The sequence below is a fragment of the Salmo trutta genome, chromosome 23 (assembly GCF_901001165.1).
Source record: "Salmo trutta chromosome 23, fSalTru1.1, whole genome shotgun sequence".
Classification (NCBI taxonomy): domain Eukaryota; kingdom Metazoa; phylum Chordata; class Actinopteri; order Salmoniformes; family Salmonidae; genus Salmo; species Salmo trutta.
In genome coordinates, this window is record NC_042979.1 from 43,626,774 (window position 1) to 43,653,442 (window position 26,669).

Consider the following 26,669-nt stretch of genomic DNA (forward strand, 5'->3'; position numbering starts at 1 on the left):
AGAACCTACCCTTAGTACCTCCATATAGAAAAGAGAACCTACCCTTAGTACCTCCATATAGAAAAGAGAACCTACCCTTAGTACCTCCATATAGAAAAGAACCTACCCCTAGTACCTCCATATAGAAAAGAGAACCTACCCTTAGTACCTCCATATAGAAAAGAGAACCTACCCTTAGTACCTCCATATAGAAAAGAGAACCTACCCTTAGTACCTCCATATAGAAAAGAGAACCTACCCTTAGTACCTCCATATAGAAAGAGAACCTCCCTTAGTACCTCCATATAGAAAAGAGAACCTACCCTTAGTACCTCCATATAGAAAAGAGAACCTACCCTTAGTACCTCCATATAGAAAAGAGAACCTACCATTAGTACCTCCATATAGAAAAGAGAACCTGCCCTTAGTACCTCCATATAGAAAAGAGAACCTACCATTAGTACCTCCATATAGAAAAGAGAACCTGCCCTTAGTACCTCCATATAGAAAAGAGAACCTCCCCTTAGTACCTCCATATAGAAAAGAGAACCTCCCCTTAGTACCTCCATATAGAAAAGAGAACCTACCCTTAGTACCTCCATATAGAAAAGAGAACCTGCCCTTAGTACCTCCACATAGAAAAGAGAACCTACCCTTAGTACCTCCATATAGAAAAGAGAACCTACCCTTAGTACCTCCATATAGAAAAGAGAACCTACCCTTAGTACCTCCATATAGAAAAGAGAACCTCCCTTAGTACCTCCATATAGAAAAGAGAACCTACCCTTAGTACCTCCATATAGAAAAGAGAACCTACCCTTAGTACCTCCATATAGAAAAGAGAACCTACCCTTAGTACCTCCATATAGAAAAGAGAACCTACCCTTAGTACCTCCATATAGAAAAGAGAACCTACCCTTAGTACCTCCATATAGAAAAGAGAACCTACCCTTAGTACCTCCATATAGAAAAGAGAACCTACCCTTAGTACCTCCATATAGAAAAGAGAACCTACCCTTAGTACCTCCATATAGAAAAGAGAACCTACCCTTAGTACCTCCATATAGAAAAGAGAACCTACCCTTAGTACCTCCATATAGAAAAGAGAACCTACCCTTAGTACCTCCATATAGAAAAGAAACCTACCCTTAGTACCTCCATATAGAAAAGAGAACCTACCCTTAGTACCTCCATATAGAAAAGAGAACCTACCCTTAGTACCTCCATATAGAAAAGAGAACCTACCCTTAGTACCTCCATATAGAAAAGAGAACCTACCCTTAGTACCTCCATATAGAAAGAGAACCTACCCTTAGTACCTCCATATAGAAAAGAGAACCTACCCTTAGTACCATCCATATAGAAAAGAGAACCTACCCTTAGTACCTCCATATAGAAAAGAGAACCTACCCTTAGTACCTCCATATAGAAAAGAGAACCTACCCTTAGTACCTCCATATAGAAAAGAGAACCTACCTTAGTACCTCCATATAGAAAAGAGAACCTACCCTTAGTACCTCCATATAGAAAAGAGAACCTACCCTTAGTACCTCCATATAGAAAAGAGAACCTACCCTTAGTACCTCCATATAGAAAAGAGAACCTACCCTTAGTACCTCCATATAGAAAAGAGAACCTACCCTTAGTACCTCCATATAGAAAAGAGAACCTACCCTTAGTACCTCCATATAGAAAAGAGAACCTACCCTTAGTACCTCCATATAGAAAAGAGAACCTACCCTTAGTACCTCCATATAGAAAAGAGAACCTGCCCTTAGTACCTCCATATAGAAAAGAGAACCTACCCTTAGTACCTCCTATAGAAGTACCCTCCTATAGAAAAAGAGAACCTCACCCTTAGTACCTCCATATAGAAAAGACGAACCTCCTCCCCTTAGGACAAATTAAACCAAGTCCATATAAAAGATAACCTACCCTTGAGTACAGTAAGGTCCAGAGTAGAAAATAGAACCCTGCCCTTAGTCCTTTCCACATAGAAAAGCAGAACTACCTTAGTAACCTCCTATAAAAAGGAACCGACCCTTAGTACCTGCGCATATAGAAAGAGAACCTACCCTAGTAAACTCCATATTAAAAGAGACCTCGCTACCCTTAGGTACCTCCATATATAAAAGAGAACTCCCTTAGTACCTCCTATAGAAAGAGAACCTACCCTTAGTACCTCCATATAGGAAAAGAGAACCTACCCTTAGTACCTCCATATAGAAAAGAGAACCTGCCCTTTAGTACCTCCATATAGAAAAAGAGAACCTACCCTTAGTACCTCCATATAGAAAAGAGAACCTACCCTTAGTACCTCCATATAGAAAAGAGAACCTGGCCCTTAGTACCTCCATATAGAAAAGAGAACCTACCCTTAGTACCTCCATATAGAAAAGAGAACCTACCCTTAGTACCTCCATATAGAAAAGAGAACCTACCCTTAGTACCTCCATATAGAAAAGAGAACCTACCCTTAGTACCTCCATATAGAAAGAGAACCTACCCTTAGTACCTCCATATAGAAAGAGAACCTACCCTTAGTACCTCCATATAGAAAAGAGAACTACCTAGTACCTCATATCGAAAGAGAACTCCCTACCATATAGAAAAGAGAACCTACCCTTAGTACCTCCATATAGAAAAGAGAACCTCCCCTTAGTACCTCCATATAGAAAAGAGAACCTACCCTTAGTACCTCCATATAGAAAAGAGAACCTACCCTTAGTACCTCCATATAGAAAGAGAACCTACCCTTAGTACCTCCATATAGAAAGAGAACCTACCCTTAGTAACCTCCATATAGAAAAGAGAACCTACCCTTAGTACCTCCATATAGAAAAGAGAACCTACCCTTAGTACCTCCATATAGAAAAGAGAACCTACCCTTAGTACCTCCATATAGAAAAGAGAACCTACCCTTAGTACCTCCATATAGAAAAGAGAACCTACCCTTAGTACCTCCATATAGAAAAGAGAACCTACCCTTAGTACTTCCTATAGAAAAGAGAACCTCCCCTTAGTATCTCCATATAGAAAGAGAACCTCCCCTTAGTACCTCCATATAGAAAGAGAACCTACCCTTAGTACCTCCATATAGAAAAGAGAACCTACCCTTAGTACCTCCATATAGAAAAGAGAAAGGAAAAGCAGAAGAAACCACAGAGAAACCAAAGAGAAAAGAAGACACCCTATGAAGCATGATCATCATCATTATTTTCATTTTCTCTTACCCTGACCACGTTTCCCACTGACTTTTGCCGCTGTGACAGCAATAACACATTTCCTGAAGTGAAACCGCTTCTTCTCACTTAACTGGTCTAACCCCACCGTCTTCTGCAACATCACAGCTGACCTCACAAACTTATCAACATCAACAAAAATCTGCCAATTTGACAGATTTCCCAAAAGTCTGATCCAGGAACCCATTTACCTCCTCTAGATTGTAAATTTAGTCGTCACCAGCTGCTATCGTATCAATAGAGATTATCCATATCCTGCTCCTGATCCTCCTCAGCTGAGGCCACAGACCCCCTGACTCCCGTCTACCACATCCCTCTCAACACTCCCCACTTGCACCCCATCACTCGTACCAGGCATCTCCTCCACTACCTGGGAGACTAGCCCCACCTGAGCCCCCTCCTGTACCCCATTACTCATAGTGGGCATCTCCTCCACTACCTGGGAGACTAGCTCCACATGAACCCCCTCCTGTACCCCATTACTCATAGTGGGCATCTCCTCCACTACCTGGGAGACTAGCCCCAGCTGAACCCCCTCCTGTACCCCATTACTCATAGTGGGCATCTCCTCCACTACCTGGGAGACTAGCCCCAGCTGAACCCCCTCCTGTACCCCATTACTCATAGTGGGCATCTCCTCCACTACCTGGGAGACTAGCCCCAGCTGAACCCCCTCCTGTACCCCATTACTCATAGTGGGCATCTCCTCCACTACCTGGGAGACTAGCCCCAGCTGAACCCCCTCCTGTACCCCATTACTCATAGTGGGCATCTCCTCCACTACCTTAGAGCCTAGCTCCACATGAACCCCCTACTGTACCCCAGCACTCGTACTGGGCAACTCCTCACCAGTCTGAGGAAATGGGTCTTCAGGTCCATCCTTACCTTCTGCAACAATATTTTTCTGCTGCATAACATTTCCCTCTGGTACAACTTGTTCCTCAGCAACAGGTGCTTGTGGCTGCTCTACCACTGTCAGCCCACCTCTTCCTAGATCAGTGAGTCCAGGCGTTACGAGGACCACCTGCGCTCCTTCCTCTGCCTTGTCCCTTTTCCGGCAAGCATGTTGCTTATGGCCAACATCCCCACACTCAAAACACCGTTGACTACCCGTACTAGCATAAGCCATATACAGTCTGTTGTCATACTTGACTTTAAACGATAACTCCAAAGTCTGCTCCGGTGAATCCAAAAACATAAACACCTGTCGCCGAAACGACATAACCTGTTTCAAAGCCGGGTGTTTGCAACCCAACGGGACAATCTTAATTGAACTTGCAAACTTCCCAAACCGCAATAACTCGCACTCCAATAGCTCATTAGGAATAAACGGAGGTGCATTCAAAATCGTTATCCTTGTTGAACGAGAAAAAAGCGGCGTAACTTGAATAAACATTCCTTTAAGAAGTACGCCATGTTCAACAATACAATCAACAAGGCGCTCTTCTTTAAGAAATACCACCACCACTTTATTCATCCGTGAGGCATAAGCAGCATTCTCATATCCTGCCTTCACTCCTACGGCAACCAGAAACTCCTACACAGTGACAGTAGCTTCAGTAACACACCTAAAGCCGTGCCGAAGTGACAGTAGCTTCAGTAACACACCTAAAGCCGTGCCGAGGTGACAGTAGCTTCAGTAACACACCTAAAGCCGTGCCGAGGTGACAGTAGCTTCAGTAACACACCTAAAGCCGTGCCGAAGTGACCGGGACGGCGTCCCCATGTGGGTCGTCATTCCCGCCAAAGCCAGGGTAATTTCAACACGAAAAACAATGTACTTAATTCTACCACAACAACTAAATAAAAATAATGATAACCTTAATCATGCTTAGGAAGAAAAAAAAAGATACCACCAAGAAAAGGAAACGTAAAAGAAAAACCAGGATATCTAACTCTACACAACACTCGCACTCACTCATACAATTCCCAGCATGCACCAAACACTCCCAGCATGCAGAGAGAGAGAGGGGGGGGGGGGGGGTCAAAACAGTAGGTCCGGGACAAGGTAGCACGTCTGGGGAACAGGTCAAGGTTCCATAGCCACAGGCAGAACAGCAAAAACTTGAGCAGCAGCAACATGACCAGGTGGACTGGGAACGGGGACAGCCAGGAGTCGCGAGGCCAGGTAGTCCTAGAAAGGAGAGACAGAGATGACAGAATAAGAGGGAGCATACACAAGACATCAGATAAGACAGGAGGATTACACCAGTAGACAATTGCAGCATAGATACTGGAGGCTGAGACGGGGGGGGGTTGGGGGACACTGTGGCCCCGACCGACGATACCCCCGGACAGGGCCAACCAGGGAGGCTATAACCTCACCCACTTTGCCAAAGCACAGCCTCCACACCACCAGAGGGACATCAACATACCACCAACTTACTACCCTGAGACTACCCCAAAAAGATCTCCCCAACTGCACAAGCCCAAAGGAGTGCAAGATCACATCAGTGACTCAGCCCACTCGAGTCGATTATAGCGAAGAAAGTCTGGCAAGAAGTGCCTAGGGACGGGAGAACACCAGTAAGTCAGTGACTCAGCCCCCGTAATAGGGTCAAAGGCAAAGAATCCCAGTGGAGAGAGGGGAGCCGGCCAGGCAGAGACAGCAAGGGTGGTTTGTCACTCCAGTGCCTTGCCGTTCACCTTCGCACCCCTGGGCCAGACTACACTCAATCATAGGACCTACTGAAGAGATGACTCTTCAGTAAAGACTTAAAGTTTGAGACCGAGTCTGCGTCTCTCACATGGAGCGTCCTCTCAGCATCTTCCCACTGGGCACAAATATCAGTTCAATGTCTAGTTTTGATTAACATTTGGTTAATTTGTCAACAAAAAATGTCACATTGTTATTGGATTTAGGTTAAAAGTTGGGTGAAAAAAATACTAAATTCCCTTGCGTTGATGGCTTTATTCAAATGAAATTAGTTTTCCACATTGATTCAACATCATCACATTTAATTTTGTGGGTTGAAATGACAAGGAACCAAAGTTGATTCAACCAGTTTTTGCCCAGTGGGTTGTAGCTAGGGGTAAAATGAAAACATGTCAAATGGTCTGTTCTTATTCGGCTGCTATTCCCTTATCTCTCAATCCCACCCTCTTGATGTATTCCCTCATCTCTCTATCTCAGCCTCTTGATGCATTCTCTTATCTCTCTATCTCACCCTCTTGGTGTATTCCCTTATCTCTCTATTTCACCCTCTTGATGCATTCCCTTATCGCTCTATCTCACCCTCTTGATGCATTCCCTTATCGCTCTATCTCACCCTCTTGATGCATTCCCTTATCGCTCTATCTCATTCTCTTATCTCTCTATCTCACCCTCTTGACTTAGACTGCCATGTAAGGTGTGACGCAAGCGTTCCCTGTGGTGTTAAGCATAACGCTGTTGTGTTTCTAGCGAGGACAGAAAATGAGATAGAGAGATAAGGGCATTCCCTTATCTCTCTATCTCATTTTCTGTCCTCTACTCTCTTTCTTTACCACCTTATCTTTATTGTTCTTCGTATTCACCTCTTCCTCTCCTCTTCCTCTCCTCTTCCTCTCCTCTTCCTCTCCTCTTCCCCCTCCTTCCCCCTTTCCTATTCCTTTCACTTCATTCTGTTGATGTAGCCTTTCTTCCTTTGGTCTCTCTCTCTTCTTCTCCTCTTTCCTACTCCTTAATATTCAATCTAGTTTTTTTCCAGAACCAGTAGAGAAATAAACAATTCAAAGATCTGTAATTTAAACCAGAAGCCTCTTATTACAGACACTGTTTCCTTCGAATGTTGTCAAACTTTTTTTTTTAAATAGTGTATTGCTGAAATACACATAGATGGACCAAGGGAATCCAGGTGAAAGCTATGATCCCTTATTGATGTAATTTGTTAAATCCACTTCAATCAGTGTAGATGAACAGGAGGAGACAGGTTAAAGAAGGATTTTTAAGCCTTGAGAGAATTGAGACATATAGTGCATTCGGAAAGTATTCAGACCCCTTGACTTTTTCCACAATTTGTTACGTTACAGCCAATTTCTAAAATTGATTAAATTACACGTTTTCCTCATCAATCTACACACAATACCCCATAACGACAAAGTGAAAACAGGTTTTTGGAATTTTTTGCAAATGTATTAAAACAATAACAGAAATATCTTATTTATTCAGTATTCAGACCCTTTGCTATGAGATTCGCAGTTGAGCAGCACTCTCTTCAGCACTCCACCAATCAGGCCTTTATGTTGAGTGGCCAGAGGGAAGCCACTCCTCAGTAAAAGTCACAACAGCCCACTTGGAGTTTACCAAAAGGCACCTAAAGACTATCAGACCATGAGAAACAAGATTCACTGGTCTGATAAAACCAAGATTGAACTCTTTGGCCTGAATGCCAACCATCACATCTGGAGGAAACCTGGCACCATCCCTACAGTGAAGCATGGTGGTGGCAGCATCATGATGTGGGGATGTTTTTCAGCGGCAGGGACTGGGAGACTAGTCAGGATCGAGGACTGGGGCGAAGGACAACGACAGGACAACGACCCTAATAATGCAGGAGTGGCTTCGGGACAAGTGAATTAAATTAAATTCAAGGGTCTTTATTGGCATGGGAAAGATATGTTTACATTGCCAAAGCAAGTGAAATAGATCATAAACAAAAGTGAAATAAACAATAAAAAATGAATAGGAAACATAACACTCACAAAAGTTCCAAATAGTGCAAATAGTTAAACTACCAAAGGTCAAAGAAATAAATATGGATTGTATTTACAAAAGTGTTTGTTGGTTGCCCTTTTCACTGGTTGCCCTTTTCTTGTGGCAACAGGTCACAAATATTGCTGCTGTGATGGCACACTGTGGTTTTTCACCCAATAGATATGGGAGTTTATCAAAATTGGATTTGTTTTACGAATTGTTTGTGGATCTGTGTAATCTGTGGGAAATATGTGTCTCTAGTATGGTCATACATTTTGCAGGAGGTTGGGAAGTGCAGCTCAGTTTCCACCTCGTTTTGTGGGCAGTGTGCACATAGCCTGTCTTCTCTTGAGAGCCAGGTCTGCCTACGGCGGCCTTTCTCAATAGCAACATAGTACATAGTCAAATCTGTCCTTATTCTGGTATTCTGCCACTGTGTACTCTCTGTTTAGGGCCAAATATCATTCTAGTTTGCTCTGTTTTTTGTCAATGCTTTTCAATGTGTCAAGTAATTATCTTTTTGTTTTCTCATGATTTGGTTTGGTCTAATTGCATTGCTGTCCTGGGGCTCTGTGGGGTCTGTTCATGTTTGTGAACAGAGCCCCAGGACCAGCTTGCTTAGGGGACTCTTCTCCAGGTTCATCTCTCTGTAGGTGATGGCTTTGTTATGGAAGGTTTGGGAATCACTTCCTTTTAGGTGGTTGTAGAACTTAATGTCTCTTTTCTGGATTTTGATAATTAGCGGGTATCGGCCTAATTCTACTCTGCATGCATTATTTGGTGTTTTACATGGAACACAGAGAATATTTTTGTGAATTCTTGCTTGGTGAGCGGACCCCAAACTTTACATCCATAAAGGGCAATGCATTCTATAACTGATTCAAGTATTTTTAGCCAGATCCTAATTGGTATGTTGAATTTTATGTTCCTTTTGATGGCATAAAATGCCCTTCTTGCCTTGTCTCTCAGATCGTTCACAGCTTTGTGGAAGTTACCTGTGGTGCTGATGTTTAGGCCGAGGTATGTATAGTTTTTGTGTGCTCTAGGGCAACGGTGTCTAGATGGAATTTGTATTTGTGGTCCTGGAAACTGGACCTTTTTATGAACACTATTATTTTTGTCATACTGAGAATAACTTTCAGGGCCCAGGTCTGACAGAATCTAAGCAGAAGATCTAGGTGCTGCTGTAGGCCCTCCTTAATTGGGGACAGAAGCACCAGATCATCAGCAAACAGTAGACATCTGACTTCAGATTCTAGTAGGGTGAGGCCGGGTGCTGCAGGCTGTTCTAGTGCCCTCTCCAATTCGTTGATATATAAGTTGAAGAGGGTGGGGCTTAAGCCAATTTTAACCTCGCACGTGTTGTTTGTGTACAAGGATTTTATAATGTCGTAGGTTTTTCCCCCAACACCACTTTGTATAGCAGACCCTCATGCCAAATTGAGTCAAAAGCGTTTTGAAATCAACAAAGCATGTGAAGACTTTGTCTTTGTTTTGGTATGTTTGTCAATTTTGGTGTGTGGGGTGAATACGTGGTCTGTCGTACAGTCATTTGGTAAAAAGCCAATTTGACATTTGCTCAGAACATTGTTTTCATTGAGGACATGTACAAGTCTACTTTTAATGATAATGCAGAGGATTTTCCCAAGGTTGCTGTTGACGCATATCCCACGGTCAAATTTGTCTCCACTTTTGTGGATTGGGGTTATCAGTCCTTGGTTCCAAATATTGGGGAAGACGCCAGAGCTGAGGATGATGTTAAAGAGTTTAATTACAGCCAATTGGAATTTGTGGTCTGTTTATTAATCATTTCATTGAGGACACCATCAACATCACAGGCCTTTTTGGGTTGGAGGGTTTGTATTTTGTCCTGTAGTTAATCCAGTGGGTTCTGGTAGTCTTTAATAGGTGATTCTAAGATTTGTCATTTATCATGTATATGTTTTTGCTGTTTGTTCTTTGTTATAGAGACAAAAAGATTTTACAAGTGGTTCATCCACACATCTCCATTTTGGATAGATAACTCTTTGTGTTGTTGTTTGTTTAGTGTTTTCCAATTTTCACAGAAGTGGGTAGATTCTATGGATTCATCAATTACATTGAGCTGATTTCTGACGTGCTGTTCCTTCTTTTTCTGTAGTGTATTTCTGTATTGTTTTAGTGATTCACCATAGTGAAGGACTAGACTCAGGTTTTCTGGGTCTCTATGTTTTTGGTTGGATAGGTTTCTCAATTTCTTTCTTAGGTTTTTGCATTCTTCATCAAAGCATTTTCTTAGGTTGTCTCCTTAATTAAAAAAAAAGCTTTGATAGGGAATCCGAAAGGTAAAATACACTTTTTAGGCTTTCTACTGCCAAGTTTACACCTTCACTATTACAGTGAAATGTTTTGTCCAGGAAGTTGTCTAAAAGGGATTGAATTTGTTGTTGCCTAATTATATTTTAGTAGGCTTCTACTCTGCTTTCCTTCCATCTATAGCATTTCTTAATATTGTGCAGTTCCTTTGACTTTAATGCCTCATGATTAAGTATTGCTCTGTTCAAGTAGACTGTGATTTTGCTGTAATCTGATAGGGGTGTTAGTGGGCAACTCAATGTTAGGAAGGTGTTTCTAATGTTTGGTATACTAAGAGTATCTGGCCACAAAAGGTGTACATTTGCAGAAAGGGCCTTAGATTTTGGCTGCAAGTATTTCTTTACATTTCTGTTGGTCAAACACAAGTCCCTGAACATCGCCTGAAACTAAAGGACATTATGACTTACTAGTTCACACGATGCAGCACACTCTTGAACAATGCTAAATACATCACCTCATAGAACACAGGTCTCACTGGCCAACAATTGAATTAAACTGCCCTTGATTATGCTGGAGTGAAGTTAAGGTCCGTTCGGTGTACCCAACCATGCCGACTAAAGCCTGCATATCAGAACATCGAGGGAAATTAGTCAATTAAATCAGAGGCCATTTTTCCACAGGGAAATTGCCTTTACTTCTAATTACATTGGGGGCCAGTATGGGCACTTGAGTTGTGCACTACAGTTGAGATACGGGGCAATTTAAAGGTACATTACACTGACCACTTAGGCTGTGTTTACACAGGCAGCCCAAGTTTGATCTTTTGCTAAATTATTGCTTCTTTAACCAATCAGATCAGATCTTTTGGCAATAATTGGGAAAAAGTTCAGAATTGGGCTTCCTGTGAGCATATTTGAAAACTGGCTACTTGGGCAATAAACCAACAAAGTTTGAGACCAGTGATTTTCACTGCAGGTACTGGAGAGCAGACATACCGTACCAATCAAAAGTTTGGACACACCTACTCATTCCAGGGATTTTTACTATTTTCTACATTGTAGAAGAATAGTGAAGACATCAAAACTATGAAATAACACATATGGAATCATGTAGTAACCAAAAAAGTGTTAAACAAATCAAAATATATTTTATATTTGAGATTCTTCAAAGTAGCCACCCTTTGCCTTGACAGCTTTGCACACTCTTGGCATTTTCTCAACCTGCTTCCTGAGGTAGTCACCTGGAATTAATTTCAATTAAAAGGTTTGCCTTGTTAAAAGTACATTTGTGGAATTTCCTTCTTAATACGTTTGAGCCAATCAGTTGTGTTGTGACAAGGTAGGGGTGGTATACAGAAGATAGTCTTATTTGGTAAAAGACCAAGTCCATATTATGGCCAGAACAGCTCAAATAAGCAAAGAGAAGCGACAGTCCATCATTACTTTAAGACATGAAGGTCAGTCAATCCGGAAAAGTTCATGAACTTTGAAAGTTTCTTCAAGTGCAGTCGCAAAATCCATCAAGCGCTATGATGAAACTGGCTCTCATGAGGAACGTCACAGGGAAGGAACACCCAGAATGACCTCTGCTGCAGAGGATAAGTTCATTTGAGTTACCAGTCTCAGAAATTGCAGCCCAAATAAATGTGCAGCCCAAATAAGTTCAAGTAACAGACACATCTCAACATCAACTGTTCTGGTCGAATTTCTGCCAAGAAAATCCTACTAAAGGACACAAATAAGAAGAAGAGACTTGCTTGGGCCAAAGAACACGAGACTTGCTTGGGCCAAGAAACACGACTTGCTTGGGCCAAGAAACATGAGGACATTAGACCGGTGGAAATCTGTCCTTTGGTCCGATGAGTCAAAATTTGAGATTTTTGGTTCCAACCGCCGTGTCTTTGTGAGAAGCAGAGTAGGTGAACGATGATCTCCGCATGTTTGGTTCGCATCGTGAAGTATGGAGGAGGATGTGTGATGGTTTGGGGGTGCTTTACTGGTGACACGCCATCCCATCTGGTTTGCGCTTAGAGGGATTATCATTTGTTTTTCAACAGGACATTGACCCAAAACACATCTTCAGGCTGTGTAAAGGGCTATTTGACAAAGGAGAGTGATGGAGTGCTGCATCAGATGACATGGCCTCCACAAACACCCGACCTCAACCCAATTGAGATGGTTTGGGATGAGTTGGACCGCAGAGTGAAGGAAAAGCAGCTGAAAGGCACTCAACATACAGTGCCTTCGGAAAGTATTTACACTCCTTGACTTTTTCCACATTTTGTTACGTTACAGCCTTATTCTAAAATGTATTCAATCGTTTTTTTCCCTCATCAATCTACACACTATCTACACTCTCATGCTCTGTCAGGTTGGATGGGGAGTGTCGCTGCACAGCTATTTTCAGGTCTCTTCAGAGATGTTCGATCGGGTTCAAGTCCAGGCTCTGGCTGGGTCTCTCAAGGACATTCAGAGACTTGTCCCGAAGCCACTCCTGTGTTGTCTTGGCTGGTTGCTTAGGGTCGTTTCCTGTTGGAAGATGAACCTTCACCCCATTCTGGGGTCCTGAGCACTCTGGAGTAGGTTTTCATCAAGGATCTCTCTGTAGTTTGCTGTGTTTATCTTTGCCACTGGAAAATATCCCCACAGTATGATGCTGCCACCACCCTTCACTGTATTTTTATTTATCCCTTATTTTACCAGGTAAGTTGACTGAGAACACATTCTCAGTTACAGCAACAAGGATGAATGAGCCAATTGTACGCTGGGAATGAGTAGATGACTGTGATGGTATGAGGGCCAGATTGGGAACTTAGCCAGGACACTGGGGTTAACACCCCTACCGTTACAATAAGTACCATGGGATCTTTAGCAACTACAGAGTGGCAGAACAACCATTTAGCATCCCATCCAAAAGACAGCACCCTACAGAGAGCAATCATTGCCTCTTAGGCCAGAGGAAAGGGTGCCTTCTACTGGCCCTCCAACACCACTTCCAGCAGCATCTGGTCTCCCATCCAGGACCAACCCTGCTGAGCTTCAGAAGTAAGCCAGCAGTGGGATGCAGGGTGGTATGCTGCTTGACTGTAGGGATGGGGCCAGGTTTCCTCCAGATGTGACACTTGGCATTCAGGCCAAAGAGTTCAATCTTGGTTCCATCAGACCAGAGAATCTTGTTTCTCATGGTCTGGGAGTCTTTAGGTGCCTTTTGGCAAACTCCAAGTGGGCTGTTATGTGCCTTTTCCTGAGGAGTGGCTTCCGTCTGGCCATTCTACCATAAAGGCCTGATTGGTGGAGTGCTGCAGAGATGGTTGTCCTTCTGGAAGGTTCTCCGATCTCCACAGAGGAACTCTGGAGCTCTGTCAGAGTGACAATCAGCTACTTGGTCACCTTCCTGACTAAGGCCTTTCTCCCCTGATTGCTCAGTTTGGCCAGGCGGCCAGCTCTAGGAAGAGTCTTGGTGGTTCCAAAATTCTTCCATTTAAGAATGATGGAGGCCACTGTGTTCTTGGGGACCTTCAATGCTGCTGACATTTTTTGGTGCCCTTCCCCAGATCTGTGCCTCGACACACTCCTGTCTTGGAGCTCTATGGACAATTCCTTCGACCTCATGGCTTGGGTTTTGCTCTGACATGCACTGTCAACTGTGGGACCTTATAGATGGGTGTGTGCCTTTCCAAATCAATTCCAATCAATTGAATTTACCACAGGTGGACTCCAATGAAGTTGTAGAAACATCTCAAGGATGATCAATGGAAACAAGATGCACCTGACCTCAATTCCATGTCTCATAGCAAAGGGTCTGAATACTTATGTAAATAAGGCATTTTTTTTTATATTAGCAAAAATGTTTTTGCTTTGTCATTATGGGGTATTGTGTGTAGATTGCTGAGGATTTAAGAAAAATGTAATCCATTTTAGAATAAAGCTGTTACGTAACAAAATGTGGAAAAAGTCAAGGGGTCTGAATACTTTCCGAAGGCACTGTTTGTGGGAACTCCTTCAAGACTGTTGGAAAAGCATTCCTCATGAAGCTGGTTGAGAGAATTCCAAGAGTGTGCAAAGCTGTCATTAAGGCAAAGGGTGGCTACTTTGAAGAATCTAAAATCTAAAATATATTTTGATTTGTTTATCACTTTTTTGGTCACTGCATGATTCCATGTACAGTGGATATAAAAAGTCTACACACCCCTGTTAAAATGCCAGGTTTTTGTGATGTAAAAGAATGAGACAAAGATAAATCATGTCAGAACTTTTTCTACTGTTAATGTGACCTATAATGTGAACAATTCAATTGAAAAACAAACTGAAATCTTCGAGGGGGAAAAATGAAAAATAAAAACCTTACAATAACCTGGTTGCATAAGTGTGCACACTGAGGATGTGGCTGTGTTCAGAATTAACCAATCACATTCAAACTCATGTTAAATAGAAGTCATTACACACCTGCCATCATTTAAAGTGACTGATTAATCACAAATAAAGTTCAGCTGTTCTAGTAGGATTTTCCTGACATTTTCTTAGTTGCATCGCAGAGCAAAAGCCATGGTCCGCAGAGAGCTTCCAAAGCATCAGAGGGATCTCATTGTTGAAAGATATCAGTCAGGAGAAGGGTACAAAATAATTTCCAAAGCATTACATATACCATGGAACACAGTGAAGACAGTCATCATCAAGTGGAGAAAATATGGCACCACAGAGACATTACCAAGAACTGGACGTCCCTCCAAAATGTATGAAAAGACGAGAAGAGAACTGGTCAGGGAGGCTTCCAAGAGGCCTACAGCAACGTTAAAGGAACTGCAGGAATTTCTGGCAAGTAGTGGCTGTGTGCTACATGTGACAACAATCTCCCGTATTCTTCATATGAATGGGCTATGGGGTAGGGTGGCAAGACGGAAGCCTTTTCTTACAATGAAAAACATCCAAGCCCGGCTGAAGTTTGCAAAAACAAACATCAAGTCCCCCAAAAGCACGTGGGAAAATGTGTTATGGTCTGATGAAACCAAGGTTGAACTTTTTGGCCATAATTCCAAAAGGTATGTTTGCCGCAAAAACAACACTGCACATCACCCAAAGAACACCATACCCACAGTGGCGTCCGTTAGAAAGCTGAAGATGAAGAGGAAGTTCACCTTTCAGCACGACAACGACCCAAAGCACACATCCAAATCCACGAAAGCATGGCTTCACCAGAAGAAGATTAAAGTTTTGGAATGGCCCAGCCAGAGCCCAGACCTGAATCCAATTGAACATCTCTGGGGTGATCTGAAGAGGGCTGTGCACAGGAGATGTCCTCGCAATCTGACAGATTTGGAGCGCTTTTGCAAAGAAGAGTGGGCAAATATTGCCACATCAAGATGTGCCATGCTAATAGACTCCTACCCAAAAAGACTGAGTGCTGTAATAAAATCAAAAGGTGCTTCAACAAAGTATTAGTTTAAGGGTGTGCACACTTATGCAACCAGGTTATTGTGAGTTTTTTATTTTTTATTTTTCCCCCTCAAAGATTTCAGTTTGTTTTTCAATTGAATCGTTCACGTTATAGGTCACATTTAAAGGTGGAAAAAGTTCTGACATGATTTATCTTTGTCTTATTATTTTACATCACAAAAACCTGGCATTTTAACAGGGGTGTGCAGACTTTTTAAATCCACTGTATGTTATTTCATAGTTTTGATGTCTTCACTATTATTCTACAATGTAAAAAATTGTCAAAACAAAGAAAAGCCCTTGAATGAGTAGGTGTGTCCAAACTTTTGACTGGTCCTGTATATATCAGCATTTTACTCCTAATTGAGTTTTAATGGCCTGGTGAATGTAATCAGTGGCTTCATTTCAATACTACAGATGTTTTGCAGAGACAGACGCAAACATAATGTGTCTGACTGAGGCTCCCCAGGACCTACACCTGTAACAGTGTAGATCATTGAGGATCTTTCTTCTCAAATTTTCAATGGTGGGTATGGTGTGCATACCTTGTAGCTACATTTAGGATAAACTTGGTAGTGACCCAACACCACAACTACAAATCAAGCCATCACCAAACATTCCTCCACGTAGGCCAAGTGGGCAAAAACCTTTATTTTGCCACACAACCCAAACTTTAATAACCTGTGTAAGGGTGTTAGGCCAAGCTCTCAATGCTCTTATTTAAATCTGGGGTAGTATGGAAATTTGACCATGTCCAGGATGTACACTGATTGTTTAAGGGGGTTTTGTAATGTCATTTTAGCAACCACAAAAATGCGTCTTTAGTTGATTATAACCTGGGTATCCGACTAGATAACAACCACTTACCTCACATCTACAAAGCTTTGTTACTTTCCAGCCACAAAATCGAATATTGTGGAGCTAGCTAATGTTCTTACTGATCCATGCATGGATAGTGAAATAGTCTTTCAGTGAAAGTTTAAGATTATACTGAACAAAAATATAATTGCAACATGCAACAATTTCAAAGATTTTTCTGAGTTACAGTTCATAGAAGGAAGTCAGTCAATTGAAATAAATACATTTAAATAAAATATATACTGTAGCTCATGGGTGGAACACGGAAAGCGGCCACCATTTTGAAGCTTAAGCCTCTGGAGCTCTGCTCTGTTGTGAAGTCTTGGGTGCCAAGCGATAACGATTGGGCGGAATGCCACTGGCTCAATAACACACAGGCCTGGCGTTGCCTTCCTCTGGAGGGGCTGGTTGTAGTGTGGAGCCAGCAGATAAATCACCTTGAGCGGGTGTTGGCAGAGGATTCAGAGAGAGAGAGAAGGGAAAGCCATTCCCTCTACTGACTTCTACAAAGAAGTGCATTATGGAGTGGTGTTTTTCTTTCTTTACATCTTATCCTGTCTTGGAGTTAGTAGAATCCATTTTTAATTTTAAATGTTTAAAAAATATATGTTTTACCTTTATTTATACAGGTTTTTCTCATTGAGATAACATCTCTTTTCCAAGAGAGACCTCGTCCAATAGCAGCAGAGGGAACAACGTATTTGACAATCCATTGAGTTAGTAGAATCCATTCAGTCAGTAAAATCCATAGAATCCATTGAGTTAGTAGAATCCATTGAGTCAGTAAAATCCATAGAATCCATTGAGTTAGTAGAATCTATAGAATCCATTGAGTTAGTAGAATCCATTTGAGAATCAACTGAGTTAATAGAATCAATTGAGTAAATAGAATCCACAGAATCCATTGAGTTAGTAGAATCTATAGAATCCATTGAGTTAGTAGAATCCATTTCAGAATCAACTGAGTTAATAGAATCAATTGAGTTAATCGAATCCATAGAATCCATTGAGTTAGTAGAATCTATAGAATCCATTGACTTAGTAGAATCCATTTGAGAATCCATTGAGTTAGATTAATTCATTTGAGAATCCATTGAGTTAGTAGAATCCATTTGAGAATCAACTGAGTTAATAGAATCAACTAAGTTAATACAATCCATTGAGTTAGTAGAATCTATAGAATCCACTGAGTTAGTAGAATCCATTTGAGAATCCATTGAGTTAGTAGAATCTATAGAATCCACTGAGTTAGTAGAATCCATTTGAGAGTCCATTGAGTTAGTAGAATCCATTTGAGAATCCATTGAGTTAGTAGAATCCATTTGAGAATCCATTGAGTTAGTAGAATGAATTGAGTTAATAGAATGCATTGACTTAGTAGAATCCATTTGAGAATCCATTGAGTTGGATTAATCCATTTGAGAATCCATTGAGTTAGTAGAATCCATTTGAGAATCAACTGAGTTAATAGAATCAATTAAGTTAATAGAATCCATTGAGTTAGTAGAATCTATAAAATCCACAGTTAGTATAATCCATTTGAGAATCCATTAAGTTAATAGAATCTATAGAATCTATTTGTATTTTTTTATTTTTTATTTTACCATTTTCTATTTAACCAGGTAGGCAAGTTGAGAACAAGTTCTCATTTACAATTGCGACCTGGCCAAGATAAAGCAAAGCAGTTCGACACATACAACAACACAGAGTTACACATGGAGTAAAACAAACATACAGTCAATAATACAGTAGAAAAATAAGTCTATATACAATGTGAGCAAATGAGGTGAGATAAGGGAGGTAAAGGCAAAAAAGGCCATTGTGGCAAAGTAAATACAATATAGCAAGTAAAACACAGGAATGGTAGATTTGTAGTGGAAGAAAGTGCAAAGTAGAAATATAAATAATGGGGTGCAAAGGAGCAAAATAAATAAATAAATAAATACAGTAGGGGAAGAGGTAGTTGTTTGGGCTAAATTATAGATGGGCTATGTACAGGTGCAGTGATCTGTGAGCTGCTCTGACAGCTGGTACTTAAAGCTAGTGAGGGAGATATGTGTTTCCAGTTTCAGAGATTTTTGCAGTTCGTTCCAGTCATTGGCAGCAGAGAACTGGAAGGAAAGATGGCCAAAGGAGGAATTGGCTTTGGGGGTGACCAGAGAGATATACCTGCTGGAGCACGTGCTACAGGTGGGTGCTGCTATGGTGACCAGCGAGATGAGATAAGGGGGAACTTTACCTAGCAGGGTCTTGTAGATGACCAGGAGCCAGTGGGTTTGGCGACGAGTATGAAGCGAGGCCCGGCCAGGCAACGAGAGAGTACAGGTCGCAGTGGTGGTTAGTATATGGGGCTTTGGTGACAAAACTGATGGCACTGTGATAGACTTCATCCAGTTTATTGAGTAGGGTATTGGAGGCTATTTTGTAAATGACATTGCCGAAGTCGAGGATCGGTAGGATGGTCAGTTTTACGAGGGTATGTTTGGCAGCATGAGTGAAGGATGCTTTGTTGCGAAATAGGAAGCCAATTCTAGATTTAACTTTGGATTGGAGATGTTTGATGTGAGTCTGGAAGGAGAGCTTAGTCTAACCAGACACCTAGGTATTTGTAGTTGTCCACATATTCTAAGTAAGAACCGTCCAGAGTAGTGATGCTGGACGGGCGGACAGGTACGGGCAGCGATCTGTTGAAGAGCATGCATTTTGTTTTACTAGTATTTAACCTGTTGGGGCTAGGGGGCAGTATTTGCACGGCCGGATAAAAAACGTACCCGATTTAAACTGGTTACTACTCTTGCCCAGAAACGAGAATATGCATATAATTAGTAGATTTGGATATAAAACACTCTAAAGTTTCTAAAACTGTTTGAATGGTGTCTGTGAGTATAACAGAACTCATATGGCAGGCCAAAACCTGAGAAGATTCCATACAGGAAGTGCCCTGTCTGACAATTTGTTGTCCTTCTGTTGCATCTCTATCGAAAATACAGCATCTGCGCTGTAACGTGACACTTTCTGGTGGCTCTCTAAAGCCACCAGAAAGTGGAATGGGGTGTCTGCTGTCTCTGGGCGAAGAACAGCAGGAGAGTTTGTGAGTGGTCAGCCTGGGGACAGTGACACTGGAGATGCGCGGTCACGAGAATTCTCCATTTTTTTCTTTCAGCCTTTGAATGAATATAACGTTGCCCGGTTGGAATATTATAGCTATTTTACGACAAAAATAGCATTAAAATAGATTTTAAACAGCCTTTGACATGCTTCTAAGTACGGTAATGGAATATTTTGAAATGTTTTGTCACGAAATGCGCTCGCACGTCACCCTTCGGATAGTGACCTGAACGCACGAACAAAACGGAGCTATTTGAATATAACTATGGATTATTTGGAACCAAAACAACATTTGTTGTTGAAGTAGAAGTCCTGGGAGTGCATTCTGGCGAAGAACAGCAAAGGTAATCCAATTTTTCTAATAGTTATTCTGAGTTTAGTGAGTCCCAAACTTGGTGGGTGTCAAAATAGCTAGCCGTGATGGCTGAGCTATGTACTCTGAATATTGCAAAATGTGCTTTCGCCGAAAAGCTATTTTAAAATCTGACACCGCGATTGCATAAAGGAGTTCTGTATCTATAATTCTTAAAATAATTGTTATGTATTTTGTGAACGTTTATCATGAGTAATTTAGTAAATTCACCGGAAGTTTTCGGTGGGTATGCTAGTTCTGAACATCACATGCTAATGTAAAAAGCTAATTTTTGATATAAATATGAACTTGATTGAACAAAACATGCATGTATTGTATAACATAATGTCCTAGGAGTGTCATCTGATGAAGATCATCAAAGGTTAGTGCTGCATTTAGCTGTGGTTTTGGTTATTGTGACATATATGCTTGCTATGAAAATGGCTGTGTGACTATTTTTGGCAGGGTACTCTCCTGACATAATCTAATGTTTTGCTTTCGCTGTAAAACCTTTTTGAAATCGGACAATGTGGATAGATTAACGAGAGTCTTGTCTTTAAAATGGTGTAAAATAGTCACATGTTTGAGAAATTGAAGTTATAGCATTTTTGAGGTATTTGTATATCGCGCCAAGCGATTCCACTGGCTGTTGACTAGGGTGGGACACTTGCCCAGGGAGGTTAAGAGCAGTTGGAGGCCACGGAAGGAGAGTTGTATGGCATTGAAGCTCGTCTGGAGGGTTGTTAACACAGTGTCCAAAGAAGGGCCAGAAGTATACAGAATTCTGTCGTCTGCGTGGAGGTGGATCAGAGACTCACCAGCAGCAAGAGCGACATCATTGATGTATACAGAGAAAAGAGTTGGCCCAAGAATTGAACCCTGTGGCACCCCCATAGAGACTACCAGAGGCCCGGACAACAGGCCATCTGATTTGACACATTGAACTCTATCAGAGAAGTGGTTGGTGAACCAGGCGAGGCAATCATTTGAGAAACCAAGGCTATTGAGTTTGCCGATAAGGATGTGGTGATTGACAGAGTCGAAAGCCTTGGCCAGGTCAATGAGTACGGCAGCATAGTATTGTTTCTTATCGATGGCGGTTACGATATAATTTGGGACCTTGAGCGTGGCTGAGGTGGACCCATGACCAGCTCTGAAACCAGATTGCATAGCGGAGAAGGTGCGGTGGGATTCAAAATGGTCGGTAATCTGTTTGTTGACTTGGCTTTCGAAGACCTTAGAAAGGCAGGGTAGGATATATATATGTCTGTAGCAGTTTGGGTCAAGAGTGTCCCCTCCTTTGAAGAGGGGGATGACGGCAGCTGCTTTTCAATCTTTTTACTATTGAGTTAGTAGAATCCATAGAATCCATTGAGTTAGTAGAATCCATTTGAGAATCCATTGAGTTAGTAGAATCTATAGAATCTATTGAGTTAGTAGAATCTATAGAATCCACTGAGTTAGTAGAATCCATTTGAGAATCCACTGAGTTAGTAGAATCCATTGAGTTAGTAGAATCCATTTGAGAATCCATTGAGTTAGTAGAATCCATTTGAGAATCCATTGAGTTAGTAGAATCCATTTGAGAATCCATTGAGTTAGTAGAATCCATTTGAGAATCCATTGAGTTAGTAGAATCTATTTGAGAATCCATTGAGTTAGTAGAATCCATTTGAGAATCCATTGAGTTAGTAGAATCTATTTGAGAATCCATTGAGTTAGTAGAATCTATTTGAGAATCCACTGAGTTAATAGAATCCAACATTTCCTGGAGTTAATAGATATAATAGAATCCATTTAAAGTTTTGTACCATTTTTAAATGGACAAGCAGTATTACATTGACAAAAATGAAGGGACCAATGCTCAATACAATTCAAATCAGTTACAACTTCCCAGTACTGTACATTGACTTAAGTAGAAAAAAAGTTACTTTATTACCAAACTTCCCAATTAAGTCGGTGTAGATAAAGAAACATTCCACTCTTTGTCCGTAATACATATAGCAGTTCCCTCTAATTAAAATATCTCCCAAGTCTCCACGTCTATAGTACTAGGCTGTTATCTCTCAGCTATGGTTATGGATGGACCATTCAAAACGAGAGATGGGAATTTTTAATTTAGTAAACTGGGCAATTTGCTGAGTGTATTACCTGACGACCATGGGTGCATTCCAAATGGCACTCTATTTCCTATATAGTGCACTAATGTAGCATCCTAAATGGCACCCTATTCCTGATAGGGTGCACCCTACTTTTGACCAGAGTCCTATGGGCCTTGGTCAAAATTAGTGCACTATATAGAGAATAGAGGGCCATTTCAGACGCACATGTAGTCTGGTCATATATGATGAATATAAATCTGATAATCAGTAGATCATCTGTTCATAATGTGCAGAGGAACAACTGTGATTAAAATGAAATGATGATTAATTTTAATAGTGCTGGCCTATTATGGTATTATAAAACACAGACACCTTGATTACACTGACAGAAATGATTCACTTAACCTTTTACTGCATTGGGTTAAATCAGGGTCACACAGAGTGTTTCTTGGTAGTCTTAAACAAATCTACTTTGAAACAAAAGTATACACCTCACACACATGACTATGGGCTGAAAGAAAGAAGACACCTGTGCCATGTCACTCATGGCTCCCGAGTGGCACAGCGGTCTAAGGCGCTGCATCTCAGTGCTAGAAGCATCACTACAGACACCCTGGTTCAAATCCAAGCTGTATCACAACCAGCTGTGATTGGGAGTCCCATAGGGTGGTGCAAAATTGGTCCAGCATTGTCTGTGTTTGACCAGGGTAGGCTGTCATTGTAAATAAGAATTTGTTCTTAACTGACTTGCCTTGTTAAATAAATGTTAAAGAAAAAAAAATATATATAGAGAGAGAGTTGACATGTATTCAGTTTAGATCCTAATATTACACTTTGTATACATCACAGAAGACTTAAATATAACAAAACTGTTTAACATAGAAACATCAGATTTTCATTGTTAAAAAAAGAAAATCTTTATTAAATTAACATTCCACTGATGATGCCAAGGAGGGCGCTTTTAGTCATTGAGTGCAGGAAAGGACTACTTACCTGTAGTTCGTCTTTCTATTGGAAAGTTACTGACAAACTATATGGGTCATGTCTGGGGGAGTGAAATTCATTACATGTTAAAGAGTGTGGCAGGTTGACTGTTTGACTTCATGAGATTCATGAAGATTTCCTGGACATTTCAATTACGCCACTATATTTTAATATTGTAATGAATAGCAAAGATGATATTCATATCTGAAACTAATATCAGAGATTAAAGATAAAACATATGGTTTTTATAGCACTATTGGAAAACCAAAGAGATGAAAGAGATGCAGCAATAAAGTAAAATAAAACTACAGTGTACTGTAACTGCGATAAGTCAAAAGAAAGGAAGCAAGAGGGAACAAACAAACCAAAAACTAACATGAAAGCTGTATCACTGAAACATATTATCCAGAATCCACCAGATGAAACATATCTGAAATACCAGCACGTACATAAGATAGATCATTGACTTCTATTAGCAATTACATAATGGAATTTATTTAGTCCTGAAACACAAATCTTCCATTGACAGCAACGCATTAATTATGTCAAAGTCGTAATTATGCGCATCCTAAATTAGGACATAGCTACCGGGGTACTACTAGTACAGATTGTGTCAATAATATTATACGTCATTGTCCAAAATGGCACTCTATACCCTACATAGTGCACTACTTTCGACCAGGACCCATATGTATTGTATTGTATTGTACTGAATTGTATGTATTATGGATCCCCAATTGTTTCTACTCTTCCTGGGGTTATAAAAATTGTAAAAACATTACAATACATTCACAACAGATTTCACAACACATTAAGTGTGTGCCCTCAGGCCACTGCTCTACTACCACAAATCTACAACACAAAATCCATGTGTATACGTGTGTATACCGTTTGGGGTCACTTGTTTGGGGTCACTTGTTTTAGAAAGTAAAGCACATTTTTGGGCCATTAAAATAAAATCAGATTGATCAGAAATTCAGTGTAGACATTGTTAATGTTGTAAATGACTATTGTAGCTGGAAACATGGAATATCTACATAGGCGTACAGAGGCCCATTATCAGCAACCATCACTCCTGTGTTCCAATGGCACGTTGTGTTAGCTAATCCATCTGATTAAAGAAGCAATAAAACTGTCCTTCTTTAGACTAGTTGAGTATCTGGAGCATCAGCATTTGTGGGTTCGATTACAGGCTCAAAATGGCCAGAAACAAAGACCTTTCTTCTGAAACTCGGCAGTCTATTCTTGTTCTGAGAAATGAAGGCTATGCCATGCGAGAAATTGCCAAGAAACTGGAGATCTCGTACAACGCTGTGTACTACTCCCATCACAGAACAGCGCAAACTGGTGTTTTGTGGGTACTATTTAATGAAGCTGCCAGTTGAGGACTTGTGAGGCGTCTGTTTCTCAAACTAGACACTCTAATGTACTTGTCCTCTTGGTCAGTTGTGCACTGGGGCTTCCCACTCCTCTTTCTATTGGAACACAGGAGTGATGGTTGTGGATAATGGGCCTGAGTACGCCTACATAGATATTACATAAAAAATCTGCCATTTCCAGCTACAATAGTCATTTAGAACATTAACAATGTCTACACTGTATTTCTGATCAATTTGATGTTATTTTAATGGACAAAAATGTTTGCTTTTCTTTCAAAAACAAGGACATTTCTAAGTGACCCCACACTTTGAACGGTAGTGTATGTTATTGTGTGTATATGCATGTGTCTGGAAAAGGAAAAGGCTACCATTTCAGATGCAGCCTATGGCTGATTAATCTCCACAGACCCTTCATTAACAACATTCCCTGATATGTTTTTCAGTCCCATCCAGCCTCTCCAGGCAGCTTCCCACACTAGTGCCCAATGGCAGGTCCTTCATCTCAGTTTCCAACTGGTCCCTCGGCTGTTGTCTGTTTTCCTCCTCGGTCAAGGCCAGCTGCTGCTGCTTTCATCTGCCACCCCTGGCACTGCCCTCTCGGCACCCGCTCAATCGCTCCTGCAACACTCTGATGAGTTGAGTGGCTGTGTGTAAATCATCTATCCTCCATTTGTTTACCATTGTCTCAACCTACAGTTGTGGGATGTGAACTTTGTGTCGGATATGATATTACTTATGCAGTAATTATGAGCTAGAAGACTGATACAACCTCTGAAATAAAGACTTATTTTCCTAACGTCCCTCTCTTTCCCTTGACACAATCGTCCTCATGGAGAGTACCCATGAGCACTCCACTCATACACAAACCCCTCTGGACATGATCTATATGATATCAACATGATGCTTTTCACTATGTTTTAAAGTATAAAATTGAGACATGGAATGAGACTTTGCATACATAAAGCATTTCAAGAATCAATGGGTGTATACATTTAAAATGACCATAGAGCATCCGTAAATATGACAGATTGTAACAGTTGAGGCTGACAGAACTGAGGACAGCAAGATGGCTCAAGCTTCAGGCTGACAGAACTGAGGACAGCAAGATGGTTCAAGCTTCAGGCTGGCAGAACTGAGGACAGCAAGATGGTTCAAGCTTCAGGCTGGCAGAACTGAGGACAGCAAGATGGTTCAAGCTTCAGGCTGACAGAACTAAGGACAGCAAGATGGTTCAAGCTTCAGACTGGCAGAACTGAGGACAGCAAGATGGTTCAAGCTTCAGGCTGGCAGAACTGAGGACAGCAAGATGGTTCAAGCTTCAGGCTGACAGAACTAAGGACAGCAAGATGACTCAAGCTTCAGGCTGGCAGAACTGAGGACAGCAAGATGGTTCAAGCTTCAGGCTGGCAGAACTGAGGACAGCAAGATGGTTCAAACTTCAGGCTGGCAGAACTGAGGACAGCAAGATGGTTCAAGCTTCAGGCTGGCAGAACTAAGGACAGCAAGATGACTCAAGCTTCAGGCTGGCAGAACTAAGGACAGCAAGATGGTGAAGAGTGTCAAGCTTAGTGCATATGGTCTTCTGTCATCTTGTTGGGCTGATTATTTCAATGCTCTCTGGTTTCTTTCCTGTGTTGCTGTGGAGATGTGGTTATATTTACCATATTGGTATTAATATGTTTAATGGTACATACAATCAGGTCATCTCACAGCGACATAAATAATGTGCTTTAATGTGTAGCAATTATAGGAACATTATGGTAATTCCTAATACATTACTAAAGGCAACTGTTTCCCGTGAAGAAAGTTAAGCTTCAATCAAAAGCCCAAAATGAACATGGCCACATTACGGTTAAGTAAACAGAAAATCAGATGTTAAATGCTTGAGTTGTACGTCTCCCCTTAACAGGCACGAATGAATCAGTGTTCTTTACTTGACATTACAGTGCTATTTTAGTCGTGGTATTGTATGTGTTAACCAGAGTAAAGGGATCCTATTGAAATGTAGACCCTGAGATCATCCCTCCACACACACACACACGCGCACGCACGCACGCACGCACGCACGCACGCACGCACACACACACACACACACACACACACACACACACACACACACACTACACTACACTACACTATGACCTAGGTCCTAGAGTACGTCCATCAATCCAAGCCCTGCCTTGGTAACTGCAAATTGAAATGGAGGGTGCATGCCACTTGGTAAACAGCTAGTGCGGCAGGTAGCCATAACTCTTCACTGACT